Below are 23834 nucleotides of genomic sequence, written 5' to 3' on the forward strand. Positions count from 1 at the left end.
AGCCAAGGAGTCGAAAGAAAGATTTCTTGGACTCTCAAGGTCTGGCAATAGTGCTCCTTTATTCAGAGAATAGCATGGAGTAGCCTGAGGACAGGACCCATGGGCAGTAAGAGCTACAGGCATGGAGACAGCACCCATGGGCAGTGAAGAGCTGCAGGTATGGGGACAGGACCCATGGGCAGGAGGGACCTGAAGCATGGGGACAGAACCCATGGCCAGTGAAGAGCTGCAGCATGGGGACAGGACCCATGGGCAGTAAGAGCTGCAGCATGGGGACAGGACCCATGGGCAGTAAGAGCTACAGGCATGGGGACAGGACCCATGGGCAGTGAAGAGCTGCAGCATGGGGACAGGACCCATGGGCAGTGAAGAGCTGCAGCATGGGGACAGGACCCATGGGCAGTGAAGAGCTGCAGGCATGGGGACAGGACCCATGGGCAGTAAGAGCTGCAACAGGTTAAGGTAGGGCTAAATTTATAAGGAATAGGTATGTGAGTTATTTCTTTACAGACAAAGGAAAGATCATGTAAAAAAAAGTTGTTAAAATGGTATCAGTGCAGGTGCGGTCTGGTTATCTGGTGGTTGTATAACTTTGGATGCGAATCAGGTCGAATCAGGTCAGGATGTCCTATACTTCCTGGAGGATGATATAGATCAGTATGTAAGGCAAGATGCCTTGGGCTTCTCTCCCTGGGGCGGCCTTGATCCTCATCGAGGCCACAGTGGTGGGAGGAGTGAAGGACAGCAGAATTTGCCACCCCAAAATATGTCTCTTTAGCATTAAGATTATTTTGAGCTGGTTATTTTTTGTAATTTAATTTTTATTTTATTTTTGCTGAGGAAGATTGGCCCTGAGCTAACATCCATGCCAATCTTCCTGTATTTTGTATGTGGGGTGACACCATAGCATGGCTTGATGAGCGGTGTGTAGTTCTGTACCTGGGATTTGAACCCACGAACTCAGAGCTGCAAGTGGAGTGGAGTGTGCAAACTTAACCACTAGGCAACCAGGCCAGCCCCTAAGCTGGTTATTTTTAAGAAACAGTAAACACAGGTGAAGCTCTGAAAATCTAGTAGAAGTTACCCTTTTGTAAGAGACGTTTACTTTTATAAGGGAAATCACCATTTGTCTTCCTCTCTGTATCAGGAAGAGGAGGATGACTAAATCTCTGGAAACTCTCATCACTGGAGAAAGCAAGGATTTAAACCTGCATAAAGCCATGCCCTTGTTGACTGTGCTTTTCCTGATCATCTCCCATAACTGCCCCATCCCCCCCGCCCCCAAAAAATCTTCTGTTGTCTTTAGCTGTAGATGGTATTTAAGGTGCTGGCTTGGGCCATTTCTGGGAGTTGCTCAGTTTTCCTGGGTAGCTCACATGTTTACAAGAGGTTCACATGTTATTAAACTTCTGTTTTTCTCCTGTTAATCTGTCTGTTATTACAAGGTTGGGGGGTGGGTCTCAGCCAAGAACGGCAAAAGGTGGAGGTAAAATTATTTTTCATCCCCCACAAGGGCAAGACCACGAAGAGCGAGGGATGGCACACTATGGCCCATGGGCCAAATCTGGGCCTCTGTCTGTTTTGGTACAAACTGCCAGCTAAGAATGGTTTCACATTTTTAAGTGTAAAATGCAAAAATGACTATTAGCCTTTCTGTGAGAACAAGTTCTTGATTTTGCTTCCTGCCCCACAAAGCCTAAAATATTTATTGTCTGGCCCTTTACAGAAAAAGTTTGCCAACCCCTGGTGAATTTTATGTTCTATCCTCAGAATATTAAATTCTACCCTGTGGGTGACAAATGCCATTAAGCAGAAGATGAACATGTTTTATGTTGCATTAAAAAAAATATATCTTGGGAAAAAGCATTCAGTAAACTCAAGGGGAGGGGGAGGCTAGGAAAACAGCTAAAAACCTACTTCTCTAGTCTAGAAAAGGTGCAATAATCAAAGAAGGATCATTGTTTATGTTAGATACTTGAAAAAACACGCACTATATTCCCAATAAACAATGAAATCCTAGATTTAAAGGATGATTCCCCATAATCAAAGTGACCCTTGGGGGGAAAATTCTAAATCGTGGCTCTTGCACCCAGCCTAAATTTTATGCTGTCACCCTCACAGACAGCAGTGACCAGCTGTGATCATCCTAGACTATGTGAATGTCCAGAACTGAAAACTCCAGATAATTGTGTAAATTATCTGACATAGATCTGACTGGGAAAACTCTAAAAGGAGTTAAGTAATGAAAAGGGAACAAATATTTGAATTCCTGTTCAGGCGGTAATTGAACATTGCACCTCCTTGTCAATGTAATTAATCTATAATCAATCTATAAATCAAAACTGGGGTGAGTTTATTATATGAGCCAGTTTTGAGGACTATAGCCCGGGAGCGGCCTTCCCCAAGGAAAGAAGCGCTCTGAAGAAGCAGGGTGTACAGAGTCGTTATTTAACACCTTGGAACAAGGAAGATACACCCCGTGTGACAGGAATATCCCTTGTACTACAGTCACAAGATCCTTTGCTAGCACGGCAGGTCAGTGGTCGCGAGATGAGCACAGGTCAGTAATTAATCCTTAGTTTCTGGGAGGAAATACTTATCTATAAAGAAATGCTGATACGGGAGGAGGTAACATCCCTATCTTTAAGGGCATTGTTCCCGGCTTTGGGACACTCTAAATGTTTAAAGCAGTTGGGCAATGCATGCTCAACAGGCACGCAGGCCACATCAGGCTTTTCTGGAAAAACAAGGTCAGCCCCAATTAATGTTAAACCAAATGGCTTCCTGAGATACCACAATATATCTTATTTGTTTTCATTTCTTCATCATCTCATTGGATTCCCTCTAGCATGCCTCAAATCATAGCACGGGGAAGATAACATACTCTTCCAGCGCATGGACTTGATTCTGTCCCTGGTTCTGGTCAGTTCAGACCGAGGGGGTGGTTCTAATAAACCAAATGATAGGGCTGTGGAAACAGTTCAAACCACATGACAACAGCTGTTTTCTCTCAAGCTTCCCTGGAAAGCAAGAGAAGAATGCGGTCTGAATTCCTTTGCAAGGGCAGTCTATCTCAGCCTCCTTCTCTGCCCTTGCATTAACTGCATTACTATGAGAAGGGAAGGTTCCAAGCCACAGTAATGCACATTTCTAGGTGATTCTTTTGTCCCCCTTTGAGTCTTTCTGATTAGCAAAATTGATATTTAATCTCCAGAGCAGTAAAAGACCAACTCCAGTGAAGATGCCTTGTCTTTGCATACCTCTTGTGAGTAGCCTAAGGCCATGTTAGCGTTCGACATCACTGGCACCAACTGATTCAAGCATTGCTTCATGGAGCTTCTGGAATTCCAAGAGAATTAGGTCAACTAGCACGAGGTTTGCCCCATTGTTTATTTGTGCAAGTCTATCAGCAGGGGCTAGAAGCCACTTTCCCCTAAGGGAGGCTCACAGGAAGAGGGAGATGGAGCCCACTCTAAGACATCCTCACATCTTTGGAGTTTTGCTCTGCTCTGGTCTTCATCCAGGGCATGAGTGGCTGCTGGCACATGCTACGTGGCTTTCTGGTGACCATTCCTGTGAATAACATCCTCCTGTGTCCCATGGCTCTCCAGTCACTGTCGTCTTTCTCTAGCCACCTTTCTGACTTCTCTTCGGACCTCTTGGTTTCTCACTGAGCCCTCTCTCATTGCAGCATCCGTTGCATCTCTCTTCACAGGTCCTGCAGTGGCCTGATAAAGACAACGTGGAGAAAAACACAGGTGCAACCATCAGCTCTGATTTTCTTGTGATGTTTGTTGAGTACTTGTCCCTTCCGTGGCTTGGGATGTGTCATCACAATCCCCAGCTGTGCTTTCCTACAAAAGAATATGTGGACATCCCCTCCCCTCCGCGCTGGCATCGTATAACCTCTAACTCTTCCTCTTGTGTATCCTAATATTTAGGACAGAATTATAAATTATATTTGTAAATAACCTTAAATATCTCATGGTTCACCAGGGAAATTGGAAAAATTATCTCCACTAACACCACAGATTTAATCACAACTGTGTATTATGACAATTGGCACTGGGGAAGGTGAATCAGAAACCATAAGAATGGTCTCACATTATCCATCTATCTAATGATGTTGACTTCACTGAAATAGCCCATGCTGAAGATAAATGTGCTGTTTGTAAACCTAGAAATGAAAATGCAAAGAATATCGATCTGAGAGTAAGCAAAATCATCAAAAGTTTGAACTCACTAAACCCGGAATTAAATAATAGAAGTTAATCATTTTTCTTCAAAAATGTTAGCCAACTAGGCATTATAATGGAAAAATGAAATATTACCTGGTGATTATTCTGGATTTCTCCAGAAAAGTGAGGAATGTACAAGTGAGGGATGAGTCCAGGGTGCATGAACGCGTGTGCATTTTAGAGGTGAAATGAACCACCCCCAAACCTAACGGCTTAAGACAACAACAGCCACTTATTCGTTCATGATTCTGCAGCTTGGACCAGGCTTTGCAAAGATGGCCCATCTCTGCTTCACAAGGCATTGGCTGGGATCTTTGCAAGGCTCCAGTCAACCAGGAGCTTGGTTGCAGCTGGACATCCAAAGTGGCTCCACTTTCCTATCTGGTGCCTGAGCTGGGCGACTGGAACCCTGGGGGCGGCTCAGCCCTTTGTGAGTAGGATAGTCAGGCTACTTAAATTGTGCCTCAGGATTCCAAGAGAATGAAAGGGTTCTTAGGGGCCAGAGAGTTCTGTGACATTCTATTGATCAAAACAAGTTACAAGACAAGATTCAAGAGGTGGAAAGTAGACCCCACATCTTGTTGGGAGGAGTGACACATACCTATGTGCGGGGGTGGGAGGAATTGTTGGGAGCCATATTTGAGACACTTTGCCACAGATGTTTCTGCGTTAGAGTACTGACCTTGATAGAGTAGGACCTTGATGAAACTCTAGTCAGGCTCTGAGAAGTGAGCCTTTTTTCAACTCGTTCTCAACTTTGGCCTTTGGAATTGCAACTTGCAGCGCAAACGATTTCCTCTGCATCCCCAGACCGAGAGACTTGAGCAATACTGGCATAGTTTCTATCAGCTCAAGCCTGTGCCCCTAGGATGATAACCCTGACCCCCTTAAACGCCTGCCTGAGAAAATTCACTGCTGCCAAAATAATTTACTGTTTGTTCTGGCCAAAATCTGACTAAAGGCCCCCAACCTCCCTCTTCTTAGAGCATTTACTTTAGAAAACTTGCGACTGTAAATCCTTTCTCAGTTCCTTTGAGATATATCTTCTACAGCCCAGGAATATCTTTCTCAAGGACCTGGGAGCCATCCTTTTGAAATGTAATCATCATGAAAGATAGGGCCCCTGTCTCCCAGTCTCTGTGGGTGGGAAAGATCCGAACTGCGATAAGCACCAGTTAGCAGACACAGATGGCGCACTCGCATCCACCAACCCCTCTACCTGGTCTTTGTAATTTTTCATTCCCTGGCTCCACTGAACCCCTGTTCTCTCCTCCTCCCTCATTCTCCCTTTGAAAAGCTCTGTCACTTTTGTACAGATCGGAGGTGAATTCAGGCTCTCACCTCTACTGCAGCAGCCTGGATAAAATCTCGTACAGTGTTGAACAAGTGTCTGTTGAATAATTTTTCTTTGACAGTGCTCCTGGTGAAAGATGATGTTCTCTTGACTAGGGTATTTACAGTCAGGATGTAGAGATGTAAAAAGAACTGAGACGCATTTAGAAGCTGGACTAAAAGTTCTTGGAGAGAACTTCCAGAGAATGAGGAGGAATCAAGAGTCAAAGATAAGGTTGAAGACTCTGGCTTGGGAAGCTGTGGGGTTGGTGGTGTCATTCAGTTGATATCAACCCTGATATCAGTTTCCCTACATTAAACCCAGCAGATATGGGGTTTAAACCAAAACACTCATTCCCTGCTTACTCTCTGGAGGATAGAATCCACTATCCTGCATGGAGACAGACACCATCAAGGACAAGCACCTGGACTATCTCCTCCCCACAAAGAGATACAGACTGGCGGGAAAGCTGCTGACCAGCAAGGTCACAGGCTTCCTCCTCTCTGCAAGTAGTCTCAAGGCCAAAGACAGGCTGGTGGGAAAGCTCCGACCAGCAAGGCCATATGCTCCCCATCCCCTACCTAAAACCCCAAATAAAAACCCTTCCTTTTAGCTTTTCGGGGAGTTTTGGATTTCAGCATTAGCTGCCCTCTCTTCTTGCTCAGCGCTGTGCAAAAGTAAAGTTCCTACTTTCTTCCACCACACCCGGTGTCAGAGATTGGCTTGCTGCACAACAGGTGAGCGAACTCACTTCAGGTTCGGTAACACAATGAGACTGGCAACACGAGGAGAGGAGTCGGTTGGGCTCAGTTCACACATGCTGATTAGGAAAAGTCCTCCAAATAAAGATGCCCATTTGGCCATTGGGTGTATGGATTTGAAGCTCTGGAAAGAGACGAGCAGGAGGAGTGCATCTTGAAACTATGTATTTCAGGAGCTAAAGTCAGCGAGTAGTTGAGGAAAACTAGAGTGAGTGTTTAGGAGGAAAAGAAAAGAGCTTCAATCATTTGGGGATGAGCAAATAAAATGTTGGCCATAAAGAAAACTGAGAAGGAGCAGCCAGCCAGAAGGCAGGGTGGGATCAATCCCGGGTATGGGTAGAGAGAGGATCAGTGGGCCAGTGTCACTACATGTGACAACAGTGATGCAGGTTGGGCTTAAATGCAGGCCATCCCAGCAGAGGAAGGTTGTTCTTTCTCACAGCTCCAGTGTCTCTGGGAAACAGGAGGAAATTTAGACAGCTGAGAACAAGGGCAGTAGGAAGAGCAAGATAGGGTAGGAGGAAAGTGGAAAAGATTTGAAATACCTGTTACAGGAAATGAGAGCAAAAACTGAACCAGGTTCAAGGTTATGTTACCAAGACTCTACAGCAGACAATGTAAAGATGGGAATGAACACAGAAGTGGCTGCCCAGCACGCAGGATGAGCACAACTAATTCAGTGTCACGGCACAAAATGTTGGAGTCTCTCCACAGCTCTTCCCCAACATACACCAAGATATACATGAATATATTCTTAACTCTTAGAGGCTATGTTATATTCTTAGAGGGTATCTTCTATTCTCTACTCTAGAGATTGGAACAACATGAGGGAAACAAAAATCCTTTCTGCTTGTTTTTGTTTTTCTGTTACTGCATCAAAATCCTCCAAATCACATGATTTTCCCCAAATGAAACAGTGACTGGAGGGCTTTGTTGACTTTTTGATATTCATCAGTTTGATGCCAATATAATCAATTCTAAGCAGAAGATTGCTCAGTCTTCACGAGCTGCCCCACTCTCCCCAGCTGCTGATAAAGTTGAGGTACGTGTCGAACATTCTCGAGTTCAGCTTCCGTAGCCTACTCTTGCCGAGGGTGATATGGACCCCTCAAATCAGCAGCGAATATCACTCAGTTCTCATTATATGCCAACACTGTGCTTGCTTACCTTTAAGAGCTGGTTATTTAAGAGTCCTTAAACTTAAGGATATTGAAAGGATAACTTAAAGAACTGTTTGGATGGGATTTACTTTACCTACTAATTAGTTCCAGATATCAGGCTGGGAAAATTCTAGTTTGAATACTGCATCGGGCCCTCAACCTGAATTTATCTGTCTTCTGAGAAAGGATCAAAAATTGAGATAATGAGATGGTCCCGGAAATCAGAAAACACCGTGTCACACTGGCTGCTGACTTCGCCACAACATCTGAAGTGGGTGCAAGAGGGAGATGTGCGTCCCCACCACTTTACTTCCTTATTGACTGGCAATGAATATAGACACAATGGACATTGTTTTAGTATTTAGTGTCTAGAATTATGCACTCCTTTTCAAAGTTAAATGAAAAGGTAGCCTTTGTTGTAAATTATTCTTCCTTGTCTTTTACTGATGTTTTCCCTGTCGCTTACTGGCATAGGACATATGAAAGAAACGTCCCATCTCTGTACCAGCCAAAAAGGTTCAGATAATGACCGTTAAATAATTCAGTTTTTAAAGGAAAAGCTGGCAGGAGCCAGATGTGTCCAGAACATTTCTTTTGTTTTTGTTTTGCTTTTTTCTAATTAGCCTCATGCAGCCCCTTTGAAAACACACAGGGGACAAACACGGTTTCAGGTGACATCAGCTGGTAGACAAATTTGCTTTCCTTTATCCACTCTCATATCTATTGTCATTTACCTTAGACAAATGTAATTTTAGACAAATCTTAGATAAATGTAATTTTGTTCATAAAATGTAAAAAATTGTAAGGGTAAAGACGGTAACTTATAAGTTAGCTTTTCACTGAGCACCCAGCACGATTCTATGATCTTGAAGAGCTTTCATGTATAAAATAGTGTTATGATCTGCTATTCTTAAAAAAGATCAGTTTCTTTGGACCACTTAGAAGTGCCACCAGCTCCATGGATAGGGTAAGTTTTCAGCCAGAAAGCAGCACAATTTATCTTCCTGAATAAAGCACGAGAAATATGTTTAATTCTAATTCTTTCTTTCTGCCTTAGTTTTTCACTGGAATTTCAGGTATAAAGATAACATTATTAAGAACTAATGCTTATATAGTGATGGCTGTTTACCAGACAGTGTTACAAACTCTCTGCATGCATTAACTAACTTAATTCCCCAACGACCCTGTGAGATAGGTACCTAATAGTGTCTCCATTTTTCAGAGAAAGAAACAGAGGCACAGAGAAGTTAGCTTTCCCAAGGTCACAACTTGTGACTGGAGGAGCCAGGGCTGTGCTCATAATCATGCAGCAGACTGCGCTGCCAATACTGAGCATCACACGGTCACCATCTGCAAAGAGGGCAGTCTGGTGGGTACCACAGACCCTACATACATATTTATAATAAAATGTGGAACTACAATAGTAGAGATATGTGCCCAACATTATGGGAACCCAGAGAAAGATATATCTGAGCCAGCCCGGGGAGAGGCCAGTCTGAGAAAGCTTCCTGAGCAGGTAAGTTCCTGAGTTGAGCCTTAAAGGACAAGAAGACATGAAATATGCAAAAATGGGGAAATGTGAGCAAAAGCAGCAAGGTGACAACATGCACGGAACCACCACATTTCTTCAAAACTCTGTTGCAATTGGTGGTAAAATCTCCATTTTCATGTGTGCCACTAAGGAGGAGAAAATGCTGCCAATTACCCTATGATTTATCATCAATTGAAACAAGCATGCTGACTTCAGAGACACTAAAATGTGAAAAAATGTGCACCCTAGAATAATGAAATATGGTACAAATAGTTTGGTATAGCTGGCAAATTAAGTGAAAGGGAAATAGTGGCAGGTTGTTGCAAAATCTAGCCCTTTGGCAGTGAGGGGAGAGAAATAAGACCAGAGGTAAGCTGTTTTTGCACTCAGATCGATAGGACTTGATGACCACCTGGTGGTCCTCAACATCTAAATAGTTGCTAAGTGGTTATGATTCTTAATACTAGGTTTTCCACTTACGGTGGCTTCAGATAGACAGATAGATAAATACATGATAAATAGATAGATAAAGATAAAGAGTAAATCAACTTAAAGCTATAAGATGGGTGACATATGGCAGTAATAATTTTGTGAAGATAACTCTGATAAAAATTCATGAAGAATAGCAGGGGTTTGGCCTAGAGACATAGATGTGAGAGTCTTCATCAAAGAAATGGCCGATGGAAATATAGAGAATGACGATCACACCCAGAGAAAGTGTGCAAAGCTTAGCTACAAGCTGACACTAACAATCAGATCCTCAAAATAAAAAAAAAAAGTGAAATACGTGTATTGCAAGGTGGGATAAGCATCCTGAGGATCCAGTCTAAGCAAAAGATATCTTAGATAAAAGCATCTTTCATTTCCTGAACTGACATTATGAGTCATAAAATACGATTTGCCAAATGAAGTGTGTCTGGCAGAGGAACACTCAGACCTTCATGAATGGTGGACATTGCAGGAGATGGTGGAAAGAGGGAGCTAGACTCATTAGTCACCAAGAGAATAAAAGAGCTATCTATAGAATGAATGGAAAGTTCTGAAGCTCAGCTGATTTCCGAGGTCAGTACGTCATATCCACAAATATTTACTGAGCGCCTACCGGGTACAAGGTGTACTCCTGATGAGATTCCTTCACCTCCTCCATTCAAACCCAAGCGGCCCAAACCCAGAGCCCTTAAGCATGGATCTCATTCCATCCGATAACAGCAGCGGTGATGTCACTTTTGGCGTCTTGCAGAAGTCCTTCAAAATGCTTATACACAGGAGCCGACAGAGGACAGCTCGTTGTAAACCTTGTCATTTGCCAGAAGCGTGGGTGGCAGGCAGGCTCCTTTGTTCAAATCACACTCAGAAAACACAAAAATCCAAGCTGTCGTCTGACATTCGACTAAAGAGTGTTTAGATTCCACACCGGGCTTGTATTCTTGCTATGAGGTCTCTTTCCATTTATGAGCAGTCCTCTTTTCGGGAGGCCAACATGACATCATGTCCTGCAGAAACCACAAGTGAATGCACGTTCAAACCCCTCGTATTCCTTTTAGAGGAGGCAAGTGGTATTTTTCCATTTTATAGATAAAATATCTAAAGCACTAAGAAGTATGTTGAGTTGCCTGAGTTCTTCCAAGTTAATCTCTGAAGGGAGAATAGACTCCACTGATGATTCATAAAATTGTAAGTTTAAGAAAAAAACTGTTTTAAAGAAACATAAGGTAAAGACTAGTTAGACTTGGATCAGGTTTGACAAACAAGTGGTTAATGCTATAAAAAAATCACTCAATCATTGTATGATTTAAAAAAAACCGTTATATAGAGAGATGGATGGATAGATGGATGATGGATTGATGATAGATAGATAGATAATAGGTACATAGATGGATGGATGCATGGATAGATACATATGTACATACATGAATACATGGATGGATAGATAGGTAGATGAATGCGTGGATGGTTGGATGGATAGATGATAGATACATGGATTGATGGATATGTATATAGACAATGGATAGATGATATAGATAGATAATATATACATGGAAAGATAGAAAGATAGATAGACAGAGAGAGATACATTGATCATGACCAGCATTATTTGGCACTGAATACTGAAATATGAGTCAATTATAAGACAGTGAAAAGAGCACTAAGCTTGGTCTCTTGAAATCACTGCCTCATTGTGTGACCTGGAACCAGTCCCTCGACTTCTTGAGCCTACCTTGCCTTGCCTGTTAAATAGGGATCAGCATATAGCCCTCGTGGAGTTATTAGTAATGGTACCATGATTATTAATAACTAACATCCTACTGAATAGCAGTCATTGGGTTAAGAATTTTATGTAGAGTATCTTACTTGGTCCCTAAGGCAATCCTATGAGGCAGATTATTTTCAGACAAGGAAAATGAAGTAGAAAGAGGTTTCCTCAATGGTCTGAGGTCACATAGCCATCAGGTTGAGAAGCCAGATCTGAACTCTGGTCTAGCTTTTCTGAAGCCTATATATTTTTTACTACTGTGTCTGAGACTCTGGGCATGAAGAAGTTTGGGAAATTGCCGCATGAAATATATAGCAAACACATACCTGTAAAATACATATACAATACATAAACATAACATGCAATTCCCTGAAGCAAATGGAACATAATCAACTAATAAGTACATCGTCCCTGTGACTTGCCTCAGTTGTAGGGAATGCTAAACCCCAGAATACGTTTCTACCTAGCCATTTGTGCTGGAGCCCCGGGGGGTGCTGGGGAAAGGGGTGAGGTCTAGGTGGTACCTCATCCTGGGGAGCCACAGAGATTCTGCTTTCCCACCCTGCTCCTCCTGACATCAGGGCAGGACCCCCAAAGCAAATCTTTGCATTGGATGGAGAAGTAGGCGTTGGGTTTAGCATTCCTGCATTTCGAATTCAAATGGGGAGATGTGAACCGCAGTCATAGCATATGAGGCAATGACCCAACAGCCAAAAACACTGTCGCAATCCCAAACAGGAATGACTGGAAAGGAAAACAGAGAGCACCTCACTGGAAATTACACAGTGGAGGGGATTAGGGGAGAGTGGTGAAGGAAGAGAAAAGTTCACTGTCTGTACTCCCAGCCACAGACGTCCTCAGGTCCTCATTTACTGCTGAGTTATGTAAAGAAGATGCTGATGGATACATACACACCTTGAGAGAGCAGCTATCCACCCACCAGCCTTACAGCCCAGGCAAATCAAATGTGTACAAGTGCGTACCAGCAGCACGATTCCGTTATTACTCCTCACCACATCTCTATCATAACCGTAATGTTACTATTCCCATTGGTCATTATTATACCTTATAGGCCTTTGACATCGTATATGAATAGCAAATGGCAGACATTAACTCATATTTGTGGGTGCAACATACATGTCATATTTATATACAAGTGTGCATATATGTCCATATGGACACATACACTTCTTATACACACAAACATATGTTATACGCATATACGTACATAAACACATATAAATATACATGCACATTTAAATATATATGAAACAGTCAACTGCACTGGAGCTGGAGTTAGACATGATGAGTTCCACCCTCCCCAGCCAGGCCGTGGCCGGCCTCGTGGAGAGAAGCTCAGCCCCTGCTCCCAATTCTGTGGAATTCTACAGGACACCTGCTCTCTCTCTCCTTCTGTCCTGAGTGGGGATGTAGGTGTCTCTGTAACCAACTCTCTTCTGTTTACCTAGCCTGTTCTGCTCTTTACTTTCTTTCCACTGACTCAGTCTTCACTCTGCACACCAGGGGCGCCCATTCCAGGTAAACAGACTCTCCCTCCACACTCAGCCTCTTTACAGACTTTCCCTCCTCCTCTGTGCTCGACAGAAACACAGCCTTCCCTTTACTCTCCTTAGAGAGACTACAGCTCACTCTGTGTGTCTCAGGGTCAAAGCCAGGACTTCCCTCTTTCTCACTCTCAGAGCTGCTCCTGGAATTTAATAAATTCTCCAGTTTCAAGTAAAACTCTCTGTTTCTTCAAGATTCACGTCACACAGCTATGTCTTATTATGCTGATCCTCATTCCTATCATTTAATGATAATAGTGTGATGTAATGCTGAACACACAGAGCTCAGCAATTTTACCAATTTTAGTTCTCATTGTCCCTGTGTAGATTATTCAGCATGGAAATTTCTTTCCTTTCTTCTAGAAGAAAACCCACCTATCCCATAAATTTTCTGATCATTCTAGAATCACATTAAATTACCAGCCATGGCCTCAACTCAGAAGCTGGACTATCCTGTCTAATATAATACACAGGGCTTTCATCCCTATTCCATCACGGTGATGGTCCTCTCCGTAGCTCCAGCCCAGCTTGCTATGGAAGGCAGCCTGCCTGAGGGGAAGTTCTTAGAGAGCATCCTCCCACAAGACTGACTTGTCCTGCTCCATCTGCAGCCCCTAGGAATCTGGTGCTCCTCCTCCAGCTCCTGTCCATCCAGGTGCCATGGCCCGTCCAGTCAGCCCGATTGGACAAGACCTAATACAACCGTGCAGCAGCTCTTTCTTTGGGGACCGTATCAGGTCCATGGGAAACGCCAGCCCAGCTTTTGCTCTGACCAACTCCAAGAGTGCAGGCTGAACCCAATGTAGACCTCCCGCCTTGACTAGTCCATGAGCAGTTAGCCCTTTAGATTTTACGGAGGGAAGTGAGACCTTAGTACATTCTCTCTCTCATACCACGGGCTCACATAGGGAATTCTCCAAGTAGTTCTGTTGCAGCCACTCACCTCTCCTTCATGGGGAGGGGGCGAGGGAGGACTTCAAGCGTCACTTTCTCCAGGGAAAGCCGTTTAACAAATATCTCTCCTTATAGCCAACAACCAATACTTCCATTTTATTCCCTCCATGGAGGTAGGGGTTTAAGAGCTGTAAATTGATTCTGATTTTTATGATTTTGTTTCTGTTTTAGATATTTTCTCTGATAATTTACATTCACTCAGGCTTCTCACTTTGGAATCTGATATGCATCGTTTTAGGGTCTTGGCCTCTTGACTGAGCATTTAGCATGTGACATTATTCTCAAATAATAGTCCAACGACTCTAGGAGGTTGGCATTATGATTATTCCCCACTCACAGTTGAGGAGAATGAGGCTTAGAGAGCGGTAAGATGAATTGCCCAAAGTCACACAGTAAGGGGTAAACCTGAACTCTAAATCATGTTTCTTGGACTTCAGAGCCCAGGCTGTTCTTATACTGTTCTCCATTGCTTCTTGAATGTACTGACTCTCCCAGGCCTCTTTTTCAGTTACTGGAATCTTTACTACAGGCCTTACTGACTTCTTCCCCACCCCCAACACTGCCTGAGTGTCTTCACTTTCCGTGTTGACAATCTACCCAACGGTCACATGGTCTCCTCAGTTTTGATGACCTCAAACTCCACTCTTCATAGCCACTCACGCCTGTGGCTACCACCTCCTCTCCTTACAACTCTCTCCTTCCTTTGTTATCACAAAATAATTTCTCAGGTAGTAATATTCAGACTGCTAGTCCCTTGATGCATCTAATTGTTTTGTCTCCATCAGTTCCCTCCTATGCCTTTCCTCTCCTACCTTGTTTGTTGCATGGCCAAGCTTCTTGCAAGAGTTGGCTGATGTGCTTTCCCTACTTCATTATTACTCAATCTGTAGAAACGTGACCCAGCCTCCATTGTCTCTTTGCTCCCAATAACCACTATTGTGGGATAATATTTGTAACAATTCCTTCTTTTTCTCTTTTATCTCAGCTAATATGTCATCCCCTTCTAGAAGCCTTCCCTAAGCCAATGTAACTGAGTGGGGTACCTCTACTAAATGCATACATAGTACCTGAAACCCTGAAACCACCCCCATCATAACATTAGTCCTTAGCACCTGCACCCACCCCATCATAACATTAGTCCTCACCAGAATGTAAATTCCTTAAGGACAGGAATGGTATTTTGTGTCCTAAGGAGATCCCTTCACTTAACAGAGAATTTGACAAACAATAAGGGCTTGTCAAATACTTTTTTTTTTTTATGGAGCTACATTTGACATACAACACTGTGTAAATCTAAGGTACACAGCATATTGCTTTGATAATTTACATTGCAATATGGTTGCCATAGTAGCGTCAGCTAACACCTCTATCACTTCATAATTATTCTTTCTTCCAGTGTTGGGGACAACTAACTCTAGTCTCTTAGCAGATTTAATGATTATAATACAGTTTTGTTGTCTATAATCACCGTACTATGTTTTAGGTCTCCAGGACTTATTGGACTTATCTGCTAGCTACAAGAGTATGCCTTGAACAACACGCCTCCCATCCCCCTGCCCCCAGGTCCCTGGTAACCACCATTTTACTCTCTGCTTTATGATTTAGGTTTTTTAGATTCTGCATGTAGGAGATATCAAACAGCATTTGTCTTTCTCTGTTTGACTCCCCTTACTTAATATAATGTCCTCAAGGTCCATCTGTGTTGTTGCAAATAGCAGAATTTCCTTGGTTCTCATGGCTTAATAGTATTCTGGTGTGTGTGTGTGTGTGTATATACATATATATATATACCACTCTCTCTCTCTCTCTCTCTCTATATATATATATATACCGCATCTTCTTTATTCATTCATCCATTGGTGGACATTTAGGTTGTTTCCATATCTTGGCTATTATGAATAATGCTGCAATGATAAAAGTATGGAGCTTGCTCAAAAAACTAAGAGAACTACCATATGATCCAGCAATCCCACTTCTGGGTATATATCCCAAGGAAATGGAAACAGGTTACTGAAGAGCCATATACACGCCCATGTTTGCTGCAGCATTATTCATGACAGTCAAATACGTGTTGAGTGGATGAAAGAAGGGGCAACAGAGGGCTCCCACTAAGCTGACAGAAAAACTAATCAAGAGACAGGTAGAAGTAAAGCTTTTGAGGAGGCAGCTTTGCAGAATAATCCAGATGGAAGGAAATATGTGGAACTTGGCCCCAAGACATGACTGGGAGTCTTGCAGGAAGGAATCGGGAGTGAAACACTAGTGAGCAGTTGTCAGGGCAATTTTTACTTTCCAGAGGGAGAAGAAAAACCAAAGAAATGCCTCATGTTATTATTCATGACAAGAGCTTAATGGCCAAGTGGGAACATTTGTTAGAGGAAAACTGAAAGGAAGAGTTTAAAAGCTAAGACAGCCTGGTGACTATTTCAGAACAGCTTGCTAAAAGTCCAGGATAAATGCATGCCAAGGAAGCAAAAGACCTGGCACTTTAAAGAAAACAACAAAAGCACACATACAACTCTTCATGCTCAACTGGCAAAAGAAAATAGGGTTTTCTCCTGCCATTTTTCAAAAATGGAAAGACAGCCTCAGTGAGGAAAACAGGAAGGCATACACTAGAAATTAGACATGCCCAAAAAAGAATTTGAGAGAGAATTGGTAAGGGACTCCAAGGCTAAAAATAATAGACTCTTTATATTTATAAAAAGGGTGAGGTCAGTTAGAGGCTCAGGGAGCTGGTTAAATGGATGTTGTGCAAACGTAGAACTCAGATAAACTGCAGCAACGGCAAGAACATAACAGAAAATTTTAGCAATTGCCAGTCATACGCTAGACACTGCACCAAGTATTTTATGTACATTGCCTCCTTTAATCCTCACGACGTCCTGCTATTTATCTCATTTTACGGATGAGAAGCCTGAGGCACAGGGAAGTCAAGTGATTTTCACAAAGTCACACAGCAGATAGGTAACAAACTTGAGATATAAATGCAGGTCCGAGTCTGGAGTCTGTATACCCTGTGTCTTAGACTTTGCTAGCAAATTATCAAGTAGATCAGAGTTACTGGATCAATTACTGGAAAATACACAGGGTGAAACTGTCAAGCCAGATATAGATACAGCAGGTAAAGACCAGATGGCACCTACATGACGGGTCATGGAAAAATTGTGGTGTTATTGACACACAGCTTCTGAACCGGAGTGATGAGTAATGTGATCTATGCCCCAACTCCAGCCCACTGCCCACCTCCAAAATGAACCCAGAGGGAACTACAGAGCAGTGAGTTCAGATTTCATACCAGATAATTTAGCGTTACTTATGACCAAAGTTAGTGACTGGGTATTTAATAAAATAGGACCTACCTAGAAAAAGCCACACCGTGGTTTGTGAGAAAGGAATGCATGCCTGTCTCATCTATTACAGCAAACTCTGTGCTTTAATTTGCCCCTTCAAATAGTTAAAGAAAACTATGGCTTTGATAGATTTTGACATTATTTATTTTGACATTATTTGAGACCCTGCCTTGTTCCAAAGGGGCTTAAGAGAGATGAATAAAACACAAGTTAAATTAAAAGAGAAAGCAAGGAAGTCAAGGGTAGGAACAAGAACTATGCCTGGAAATTGGGCCAAATCCTGTTACATTGGTCCACACATTTAGATTCTAAGTTTTCTAGCAGTTAACACATACACATTCATGTTCAAAAAGAAACATTGTCAATTATACAATTTACCGTTTCAAAGAGATGAAGGCAGATTAATTGCTTGGGAGCATTTATTTGTTGTTGATCCTAGCATGGGCAGGAATTTATTCTGGGGGGTCACATAAAAAGGATCCTGTGTGATGTAACCAACAGCTTATCATCATCAATTATGGTGAATACAAGGCTGAGTTTCAAAAAGCTATTTCTTACGTCTACTCTCAATATAGTTGGAGAGCATCAAAACAAAGCATTGTATTAAAAAATCCCACAGGGTCAGATTTTGATGCTTTTGAAATAATTTTGTGTCAAAGACTTAATTTATTTGGGTTACTAAAGGATTGTAAAATGGTTTCATTATTTGCTACTTGGCAGACAAGGTTAGGAATAAATGATCAATTCTCTAGATGAAGAAATATTGGTATGTTTCCCAGGAATGAACACTTTTCTAAACGATTTGGAGAGAGGTGTTTAGAGTGAGATCTTTGGGCTTGGTGCTGGTGCTAAGTTTTCTGAGGTTGTATGCTCATTCATTTATTTATTCACCAAATATTTATTAGACACGTTCATTTTCCAGGCAAACATGGTCTGAGGTTCTGGGGCTACATTAGCCGTCATCCTCATGGAAATTCCCTTTTGCTGATAACCACAGGACTTTTTCATAAAACTGGACAAGAAGGCAAAATACTGTCAGATGCTTTTAATGAAAAATGCAGGCTGGTTGCACTTCTGGTAAGAGATGCATTCCTGAAAACCTCGCATAATTCAAGCCTAATTTTCCCTTAGGACCAGATGTAAAAGTGGAGTGAAGGAGTGAATTAAGTTTCGGGACCATCTATTCTTTCAACTGTTATTACGCATTTTTGCTTTAAGACTGCTTTTTATTTCCTCAGCAATGTCTCTAAGGTTTCTCTTAGTACTCTCTCCAAAATTAACAGCACAGCACATTTTGGTAGGTTGACCTACTTCACAGTGTTTTATCACATTTAACATGTTTCTACAAGTTAGTGATTTCCAAGTGCAATTTTCAGCAGCAGCTCTAGTACCATAACGTACTGAATGTTTGGATGACATTGTTAAACGAGATATTTTTTTCAGGATTACATTAATAATAACAATGCATATTAAATAATGAATTATAACAATAATACATATTAAGACCAAAATAATGGTTACCAGAATTGCTCAGGAGTGCCAATACACGTTAATTGCAACATGCTTCACAAAATGCTGTCAAAATTGGTAGGTACGTTATTTTTTTTTCAACAGTGAGTTACACCATCATGTGGCAATGGCATAAAAAGTTCTTACAATTGAGTCTGGTAGTCAGTTTTAAAATTTTGCAATTCTTGACACTTTAAAAAAAATTGAGATCTGTACACTTTATTTTGGCATAAAGCATGATCTTACATAACATTTCGTACTGCACTATTTCACATTTGCCTACTTCAAATTCACATAAAATGTGACTGGCTTTTTGGAGCCAGGCAGTCTTGACTCCTGGCTTCACCACTTAAACCTTTGGTCAATACTCATACATCTTTAAGCCTTAGAATCAGGAGTCATGAACTAGGAAACCAGAAAATAAATAAAGCAAAGGAGACAGGTCCCAGAAATGAACTGCTGAAGAGCTGCCATTCATCCCAGTAGATGTCTGTCTTTTTGTGTACTTGGCCTTGATTTTACAGGTACCGTTGTAGAATATCTTTATTGGAATCTCCTTGAATCTTGCCTAAATCATCATTATTTCCGACTTACTGGGGTTCCAATGAGGTTTTCTAGCCTCAACAAACCAAGCACACTATTCATCGTTAAGCAGAGTGACGCTCACTATCAACATTCCTGTCCGGTCCTCCTTTGCAAGGAGAAAAGCCCTCCAATGAACTAATACGTGTGTGTAGTGGGAGAAAACCAGTCAAGCTATTAGATCTAGGAGCCTTATAATCCTTTTTGTTTACGCTGTATTAATCATAATATCTCTTCTTTCATTTCTGATTTATTTATTTGAGTCTTCTCTCCTTTTTCATAGTTAGTCCAGCTAAAGATTTGCCAATTTTGTTGATCCTTTCACAAAACCAACTCTTAGTTTCATTGGTTTTTCTCTATTCTCTACTATTTTCTCTATTCTCTACTATTCTCTACTATTTTTCTATTCTCTGTTTTGTTTCTGCTCTCGTCTTTATTAATCCCTTCCTCCTACAATTATATGCCACCAAATTGGATAACCTAGAAGAAACAGATACATTCCTAGAAATATATAATCTACCAAGACTGAATCGTGAAGAAATAGAAAATATGAGCAGACTAATAACTAGTAGGAAATTGAATCAGTAATGAAAAAACCTCCCAACAAAGAAAAGCCCACGACCAGATGACTTCACCAGTGAATTGTACCAAACATTTAGAGGAGAAATGATGCTAACCCTTTTCAAACTCTTCCAAAAAACTGAACAAGAGGGGACACTTCCAAACTCATTTAGAGGCCAGCATTACTCTGGTATCAAAGCCAGAAAAAGACACTCAAATAAGAGGAAACAACACACCAATATCCCTGATGAATATAGAGGCAAAAATCCTCAACAAAATACCAGCAAATTGAATTCAGCAGCACATTAAAAAGATCATACGCCACGACCAAGTGGGATTTATCCTTGGGATTCAAGAATGGTTCAACCTATGAAGATCAATCAATGCGATGTACCATGTTAACAGAACAAAGGATAATAATTACGTGATCATCTCAATACACGGAGAAAAAACATTTGACAAAATTCAACAGCAATTCATGATAAAAACATTCAACAAATAAAAGGAAATTACTTCAATATAATAAAGCCCATATTTGAAAAGCCCATAGCTAGCATCATACTTAATTGTAAAAAACTGAAAGCTTTTCCTCTAAGGTGAGGCACATGGCAAGGATGTCCACTCTCATCACTTCTATTCCACAGAGTACTAGACATTCCCGCCAGAGCAATGAGGCAAGAAATAGAAATAAAAAGCATCCAAATTGGAAAGGAAGAGTAAGATTTTCTCTGGTTGCAGATGACATAATTTTATAAATAAAAAATTCTAAAAACTATTAAAACTAATAAATGAATTCAGAAAAGTTACAGAATACAAAAACAACAAACAAAAATCAGTTGAGTTTCTATATACTAGCAATAAACAATCCAAAAAGGAGATCAAGAAAACAATCCCATAGTGTAAGAAAGAATAGAATACTTAGGAACAAACATAACCAAGGAGACAAAAGACTTGCACACTGAAAACCGCAAAACATTGCTGAAAGAAATTAAAGAAGACACGAATAATGGAAAGATATCCTGTGTGCGTGGATTGGAAGAGTTTAATATTGTTTAAATGTCCACACCACCCAAAGCAATCTACAGATTCAATGAAACCCCTGTCAAAATGTCAATGATGTTTTTTACAAGAATAGAAAAAATAATCCTAAAATTCATATGGAACCACAAAGGGCACAGAATAGCCAAAACAATATTGAAAAAGAACAAAGCTGGAGGCAGAGGCCTCACACTTCCTGATTTGAAAACACATTACAAAGCTACAGTAATCCAAACAATATAGTCCTGGCATAAAAATAAACAGATGGACCAATGATCCTGGCATAAACATAGGCATAGGCACATAGAACAGAGATCCCAGAAATAGATTCACGCATATATGGTCAACCGAGTTTTGACAAACATGCCAAGAATACACAATGGTGTTGGGAAAACTGAATATCCACATTCAAAAAGAAGGAAATTGGACCTTTATCTTACACTATGCACAAAAATCAACTCAAAATATGTTAAAGACTAAAATGTACAATCTGAAACTGTAAGACTCATAAAAGAAAATGTAGGGGGAAATCTTTATGACCTTAGCGCTGGCAATGATTTCCTGGATCTGACTCCAAAGCACAGGTAACAAAGGCAACAATCAACACGTGCGAGTACCTCAAGCTAAAAAGCTTCTGCACAGCAAAGAAAACCATCAACAGAGTGAAAAAGCAACCTGTGGTATGGGAGAAAATGTTTGAAAACCACATATCTGATAAGGGGTTAATCTCTAAAATATATAAAGAACTCATAGAAATCAATAGCAAGACAAAAACGACTTGATTATAAAATGTGCAGAGGGCGGGGCCGGCCCCATGGCATAGCGGTAAAGTTTGTGTACTCCACTTCAGTAGCCCAGGGTTCATGGGTTCATATCCTGGCATTGGACCTATGCACCACTTATCATGCCATGCTGTGGCAGGCGTCCCACATATAAAAAATAGAGGAAGATGGGCATGGATGTTAGCTCAGGGCCAATCTTCCTCAAAAAAAAATTGTACAGAGGAACTGAATAGACAGTTTTCCAAAGAAGGCATACAAATAGCCAACAGGTACACGAAAAGATGCTCAACATTACTAATCATCATGGAAATGCAAATGAAAACCACAGTGAGATACCACTTCACACCTGTTAGAACAGCTATCATCAAAAAGATAAGAGATAAGTGTTGACGAGGATATGGAGAAAATGGAGCCTTGGGGCACTGTTGATAGGATTGTAAAATGGTGCAGCCAGTGTGGAAAACTATATGAAGGTTCCTCAACAAATTAAAAATAGGAATACCGTATGATCCAGCATTCCTGCTTCGGGGTATTTATTTATTTATTTATTTATTTATTTTTTTAAAGATTTTATTTTTTTCCTTTTTCTCCCCAAAGCCCCCCAGTACATAGTTGTATATTCTTCGTTGTGTGTCCTTCTAGTTGTGGCATGTGGGACGCCGCCTCACCGTGGTTTGATGAGCAGTGCCATGTCCGCGCCCAGGATTCGAACCAACGAAACACTGGGCCGCCTGCAGCGGAGCGCGCGAACTTAACCACTCGGCCACGGGGCCAGCCCCCTGCTTCGGGGTATTTAAGCAAAAGAATTGAAATCAGAATCTCAAAGGGATCTCTACACTCTCACATTAAATGCAGCATTATTCACAATAGCCAAGAAATAGAAATAGCTTAAATGTTCATCAGTGGGTGAATGGACAAAGAAAATGTGATGTATACATGTAATGGAATGTTATTCAGTCATGAAAGAGAAGGCAGTCCTGTCACATGCTACGACATAGACGAAGCTGGAGGACATTATGCTGAGTGAAATAAGCCAATCACAGAAGGACAAATTCAGCACGATTCCACTTATAAGAGGTATCTAGAGTAGTCAAGCTCATCAAAGCAGAAAGTGGAACAGTGGTCGCCAGGGGCTGGGGGGAGGGGGAAATGGAGAGTTACAGTTCAAGAGGTACAAAGTTTCAATTACGCAAGACGAAAAAGTTCTGGAGATCTTCTGTACAACACTGTGCTTGAAATTAACAATATTGTACACTTAATCATTTATTAAGAGGGTAGATGTCATGTTATGTGTTTTTTTACCATGCACATAAAAAAAAAAAGTGCAAACATGAGGAAAGGAAAATATAAAAAAGAGCTAGGAGCCTTAAGCTCTCAAATAAGCTTTCCTACAGGAAGAGGGATTAGATCCTTCTGGCCACAGATTTCATAGATCTCCCCAAATTTAAGGACAACTTGGGCCACGTTCTGCATTCCTCTCCTAACTGCTGCCATCCAGGTCTGCCTCCCAGGCAGCAGCTGGACAGCACGCTCACCCCGGGAGGGGACTCAAGCCAGAACGAAGTGATGCTCTGACTGCTTGTTCTGTGGCACAAAGCCCGTCTTGTCACTGTAGTTCTGGCTGGCAGAGAGCTGTGTGGCGGCTGCCTGGGAAGAAACAGCAGATTAGAACCTCACCCCTTTTTCCTGGCGGGCTCTTTATGAAATGGACACTCAGCTTTCACCTTTAAATTGGGAAGACTTGGAACCACTTATCTTTCCTTTGCGAAGGAACTGAAATCTACACGAAACTTGTTTTTCAATGTCTTTTTTCAAATTGAGATATAATTGACATATAACATCGTATTAGTTTTAGGTGTACATAATGATTTGATTTATGTACATACTGCAAAACGATCACCATGATAAATTTAGTTAATATCTAGCTCCTCACATAGTTACAAATTTTTGTTTTTATGATGAGAACTTTTAAGACTTACTCTTAGCAACTTTCAAATATACAATACAGTATTGTTAACTATAGTCACCATGCTGTACGTTACAGCCCCAGGACTTATTTATGTCATAACTAAAGGTTTGTACCTTTGACCACCTTGACTCAGAAGGAACCTTCTTGAACCTTGATTAATTTTGAATTAAATTGAAGCATGAATATATAAAAGCTGTAATAGGTAATTTCCTGAAATAATATATTGAACTATGGCTATACTATT

Source organism: Equus caballus, chromosome 11 (assembly GCF_041296265.1).
Source record: "Equus caballus isolate H_3958 breed thoroughbred chromosome 11, TB-T2T, whole genome shotgun sequence".
NCBI classification, from domain to species: domain Eukaryota; kingdom Metazoa; phylum Chordata; class Mammalia; order Perissodactyla; family Equidae; genus Equus; species Equus caballus.